The sequence below is a fragment of the Halyomorpha halys genome, unplaced genomic scaffold, assembly GCF_000696795.3.
Source record: "Halyomorpha halys isolate HHAL.00 unplaced genomic scaffold, Hhal_1.1 Scaffold42.1, whole genome shotgun sequence".
Taxonomy (NCBI): domain Eukaryota; kingdom Metazoa; phylum Arthropoda; class Insecta; order Hemiptera; family Pentatomidae; genus Halyomorpha; species Halyomorpha halys.
Window position 1 is genome coordinate 1015158 of NW_027114384.1, and position 6393 is coordinate 1021550.

Below are 6393 nucleotides of genomic sequence, written 5' to 3' on the forward strand. Positions count from 1 at the left end.
ACTTGGGTTCAAGTTAAGAACTTTACTACTAAATGGATAATAAAATTTATTCAAATTTAGTAATATAAAAAGACTCTTAATCTCAGGGCGTATTGTTGCTAGGCAATCAGAATACAAACACTTTTACTATTAACTTAATTAAATTAATATCTCTGTTACAATGTGATTTAAATTTAGTTATAACCAAGCTCTACGATCTTCTTTTCGTTGATTCCTGGTGTCTTCTTTTTTCTTTTGTTCTGGCGTCCAAAATGGCTTCCTCATCTTGGAGACATACTTTCACCTCTCTCTCCACACAAAGACTGTTCCCTCCAAAAACAAAACCTGCCTTGAGGTTACATTTAAACATCGATTTTCGCACAACAGTTAGGGATTTTTCCAAATGATTTACTTTCTGAATATTATTCATTAGCACTATTTCTTGATTTCTATTTTTCCTTTAATTTTCTATATTTCCAATTATGAGGGGACAAGTTAAAATAGTTTTTATGATATTTGAATCTGCTCAATGTGGCCTTGATTCAACATACCGCCATCTTGGTTTTGTTGTTGAATCACAAAGTTATTATAAACAATGAAACTTGGTTAGCTTGCTTTTTGGATAAACAAAACAAATGAACAATATTAAAATGATACATAAAATAAAACATATTATAAACCCTTTATACATCAAAATATATTATTTACTCAAAAAGAGCATATTACAATATATATCTTATAAAATATTATAAGAAATAAACATATTATGTTAGTACACAACATTTGTCTGATGATCTTAGTTCACTCTTATTGATGAACAAGAGCTTTAATATATGGATTTAAAAATCTGTACCACTATTGCCCATGAAGGGTCAGTGGCTCAGTACTTTGTAAAGAAGTACTGTTATTAGATCAACGGTTATGCAAGGAGGTTATTTGGATTAATATGTGGATACTAGAGCTATTTGAAGGCTTCAACGTTTCTGTTAGTAACAGAGCCTAAGAGGAGCAAAAAGGCATTTCACCCTAATTTTTTATTACTTTAATGAAAACTATGTATAATTACTAGTCTAAATTGATGAGTCTGCCAAGTATAGTTAGGAGGAAGAAAAAATGATGGCTGTTCCAAAATATTTATTTTTTAATTAGGAGCTCTATATCTTTAAAACTACCTGCAATACTAGAAAACCTAAGAGAACGTCATTTAAAGTAGAGTGAATTTACTAAAATATGAACCCTGATCGGTTTACCCTCAATAGTTTCAGAGATACAGCTATTTAAAAAGTAACATTTCATGGAATACATACCAAAAAATCAGTAGTTATTGTGGGAAATCTTTATTCTAAGAACCATTAAATGTACAGATGTCTATTAGCACTCAAATTAAAGATAGCTGAATGTGCTGTAAAGTAGTTAATTACGTTTATCTTCGTAGGAATGGTAGTTTCATGATATTTGCCAAAATAAATTAACAAGATGATTTCTACTTGTCCAGATAAAATATTTGACTTATGAAAAGCTATATCTTAGGGACCCTTTGACATACAGATGTTTACCAGCAATCAAATTAAAAATAATTTTTTGTACTATAAGTTAGTTTATGATGTTTATTTTTGTAGGGATAGTAGGTTTTATGATATTTGCACATGAATATGAATTTTGCATATGAAATTGTGTCAGAACAACTAGAATAAATTTATTTTAGTAAATTTCTTGAAAACTACAACTCCTAAAAAGATAAAGACCATAAATTACTTTATAACACATTAAACTAGCATTAATTTGAGTAGTAATAGAAATATGTGCGTTTCATGATTCCTGAGATATGGATTTCCCAAAATAAATTCCCTAACCTGTATCTTGGGAACAATTTAACTTAAACAGCTCTGTCAGGGCTCATATTTAAATAAATTTTCTCTACTTCAAATTATGTTTTATTAGTTTTTTTAGTGTTGTAGGTAGTGTTAACAATATTCAAATTAAAGAGCACTAAATTCTTCATTGGATGATTAATATATCTTAACAATTATATCAAGTGATATGGTTGTAGACTATTTATTTGTACATTGAAATCACTTCAGACTAGCTCCTGTTGGGCAACAATACTCAAAACAGGCAGTTTATGACCATACAACTTTAGTAATTGAGTTCATACAGAATTCCATATTCTTGAATTTGTTCAGGAACATTGTAAAGGAGTTATAGGTAGAAAAAAAAAAACCTAAAACCTTTTACTCATCGAGCTTTTGTTTTTTTTCTCTTTAACTTCCATTCAAAGTGAAAGATCATTGGGCTGATATGTACCATTGAAATTACTTAGAAAATAATATAGATTTGTGTTAAAATTGATTTATTCTGACTTTAAAAGATAATTAAATAAAAAAAGTCATATCCCTTAGGTTAACATCAAGAGATTAATTTATTTACTAGTAACATAATTAGGAATGTCTTAATTCCTTATTATAAAATGTGATTGATGTATTTCTTTATAAATGAATCCAGCCCGATCCTAATACATACATATTATTTTGTTTATGAGGTGAAAATAGTTGACCGTAGATAAATAAGAGGATCCGCCACCTGGACTATCATCATATTAAATACAAAATTATAAGAGGTGGAGATGGTTGGGGGTTGCGGTCAGCAAAAAAAAACCAAACACTGGAACAGAGATATCAATGAGGTTGACATCACTGTTTCTGTCTGATTGCCCTGACAAAGCCGCAGGGCGAAACATTGGTTAACAATTACTAGTTTTATTTTACTATTTTGATACCTTTATTGACCACCACCTGGATTTTTTTCCTACAATCTACTTCATACGGTCAACTATTTTCTTTCAATATTTTATATTTAATAATAACAGGGTTCGAAACAGTTATTGGTTGAAATTTGTTTAAAAAGTTTTACTTCAGCAGTGTTATAAGGATTTTTACATTTAATTTTAAACATTTAAGTTCAAGAAAAACTTTCATTTAAAAAAAAAAAGACAAAAGGTCTGTTAATATAAGTTCTTTGCTACAACTATTTTATATAAGAAGTCGCTGCTGGAACATTATAAATATAAGTACTCCTATCTGTTTTTACATACTTTTGCATCAGAGTTTAAGAAAGGTTTTCTGAAAAAAAAACTTCTGGAAACTATAGCAATATTAAAAAATCTTTTAATTGTTATGAACCTAATTAAGGATGCAGGTGAATACACTAATGAAAATCCATAAACCCCTATAAAATTCTGACATAAAAGTTTCGTAGTAACTGTATAATAAAAGTCTTCGTCCAAACAGTTCCTGAGATAGTTTTGATCGTCGTCATGGATAATAATTAATAAATGGTTAAAAGTATTTATTAATAGCAAACATTTCGACCCACACTGCAGGTTTTCATCATGGCTGTTGTGATTGGTAGAGGTTGTAATAAATCTAAGAGTTGGAATTCTTAGACAAATATCTATTTACATAAAGATAAAAATCATATATTAAACATAAATACAAGATAAAAATACTATGTTCAGCTGTTCAACCTTTACCTTTGAACAGTCCTGATGAAGCCCTGCAAAGTGGGGCGAAACGTCGGAAAATAAATAGTTGTAAACTATTTTTGTTTCTCTTTTGACCGCAAACCTGACCATTTTCTTATATATCAATTTTTACGGTCAACTAAATATACATAAATAAAAATACTACGATTTTCAATTTTATTGAGGGTGACATTGCAAGTTATTTAAGAACCTTTACAATTATTCACAATAGATTCCCTTTAGCACGGTCTTTTATATCAGGGATGAAAACTAACACTTCACCTGTCCCTGGTAACACTATTTTCCCTTTTCGTCAATATAAAATCATAGTCTATCCTATGTGTCTTCTAACGCTGGAACTTCATTGCCATATCTCTGCTACCTTCACCTGTCCTGAGGAACCTTCTCCTTCGGTCACCAAACTAAGAATCCCCTTTTTTTGCTCTTCAGGCCTTTTGTCCCTTCGTCTCTCTACTCTTGCTTTCACAGCCTTCTTAGCTCATTTAAACTATCATGTATTTTGTGATCTACTACAAGGTGTACAGGAAGAATGATTGTTTTGTTAATGTCTCTTACACACTTCCACCAATTATGGCATCTCTGATAAAGACCTGCAGTGTGGGTTGTAACATTGGCCACTAATAAATTATTTTTCCTAATCACAACCTGAACTTTTTAATTTCAGTTTACATATGGTCAATCAGTTCTATATATAAGAAAAGTTCTTATATAAAATGTTCTTAAGATAAAAGTAAAAGTTAAAACAAGAATTTTTATCATAATATAAGTGCAGAATTATTTCAGAACCCTGAATAATAGTAATATTCTACGATTATTAAGATGAAATATTACAAAAGTTATAAAATTTCTGAATTCAAAATGCAATCTTATGATGGAGTTACGTAGTCCATTGTGATATTAGACAATGATACAGAAGTAGTTGCAGAAGAGGCAAGGTTTCTGGCTATCTGTCGTTCCAACTGTATTAAAACGACCAAGTAAGAAGTAGCAGCAGCTACCATCTGCAATGTTAAAATAGCCTTTAAAATTTTGACTAATAATTCTGATTTATTAATTAGAAAAGATAATTTTTGTTAAAATAAAAAAGTTATCTTGTATAATGTATCTCTTAGTTTCAGATAACCTTTTGATAAGAAATTTATCAATGATTAAAAAAACAGTCAAATCAAAAAGTTTATTTTTACAAAATTAGTCAAAAAATAATACAAGAAGTAGAAATGAGAATAATAAGGTTTAGTAACAGGGGATATCCAAGCCTTGATGGAAGAAGTATAATGGAGGGTCTAAGCTGAATGAAAAAGTGAAGCCAAAAAGGTGGGCTTTACGTGGTTTCCAGACATGACAGATGAGTAGGAGAAGAGTATGAACCAATCACTAGCTGCCTTCTGTTTTAGTTTACATTACAATGGCAGATATTCCTATCAACCTCAACTTTCATTTCGTGGGTGTGGTCTTTTTGGTTTCGCTTTTGCTTTGGTAAAAGGGTAAGGGTAGGGTAAGATTAGTAGGGTTATGCCACCCTTACCTTGCTTAGAGGTTATTTCGGGGGAGGTTATTTTGTGAGAGTAGTGGATTTTTTTTTTCTTCCACTCAAAAAATTTATTTTTTACTTAACTTGATAACTACATAAGTCTGGGCTGTTAGTTGCTGAGAGAGTTTAAGCGTCAACTTTGGTTTGCCCTGTTACTGCAGAAGCACCAGTTTGATTCTGGAGGGGTTGACTTTTATTTCATGGTGGTCCCATGCAATGAAAACTTTGAACCCCCACCATGGTTAGAATAGATTGGGTACCTGTAGATAATCTTCTCTAATTCTGTCATTACGAATGCAATGCCGTCTAGTTCTACATACAATCCTTCTGAGGAACCTCATTTCTGTATCTGTCAGTCTACAACTATACCCTTTCTAAAAAGCTCTTCGTTCCCTTCTGTTACAGCCTGTTGCAACTTCTCTACAGAGCCCACTATGAGAACTATGTCGTCTGCATACAGAAAGAGTTGAATCACCACTGGAAGCACATTTTTTTTGCCCTAAGAACGTTCTATCAGTTCATTTTTACAAATTGCTGCTATTTGGTCCAAGAATAGTGTGAACAGCAAGGGGCTTAGTCTGTCATGTTGTTTGCCCCTCCCTAGCTATGTTGACAAACTTAGAGTCCTGTCCATATTTTCTGACCATTTCTTTTTGGATCTTGGTGTATGAACTTAATAGCTTCCCCAAGGTTATTTTGAATGTTCTTTACTATTAGTACCTCCTATATTTTGAATGTTCCTTACTGTTAGTACCTCCTATATTTCATTCCTTGGGATAGAGCCAAATGCTGCTTGAAGAGCAAGGGAGCGATGTTCATATTTTATCCTTATCCCAGGATTTTTACAATATATTTCAGAGGGAGTATATGTGAATATTTGATTAGTTTTGGTAAGTGTAGAAATCTTATAATTTAAATTTCTGATATCACTCAATCAATCTGCATTCTGACTGTTTTTGTCATAAATCAAGTTAATCACTGATTAATTAATTGGAACTAATTTCATAAATTATATAATTTTATCATAAAATTCTTTGCCTTACCGAATGCATCAAAGAATGATTTACATTGAAGAATCCACATGCTGAGAAAAAGGCCTCATTTTTCACAGCAATATGGAGACATAGTTTATCCTTAAAAAAAATAAATAAATATAATTGATAAAAAATTATTTTTAAGAGTAAGTATATTAAACCTATATTTTTATTTTGTATATCCTTGTTGACATGATTAAAAAAATATTGATTTAGGTAAATATGTATTGAAAGATATGCACTGAATCCTCCGAAATGGAAAATAATAGGATGCACCATACACATTAACCATAATAAGTTTTTTTTTT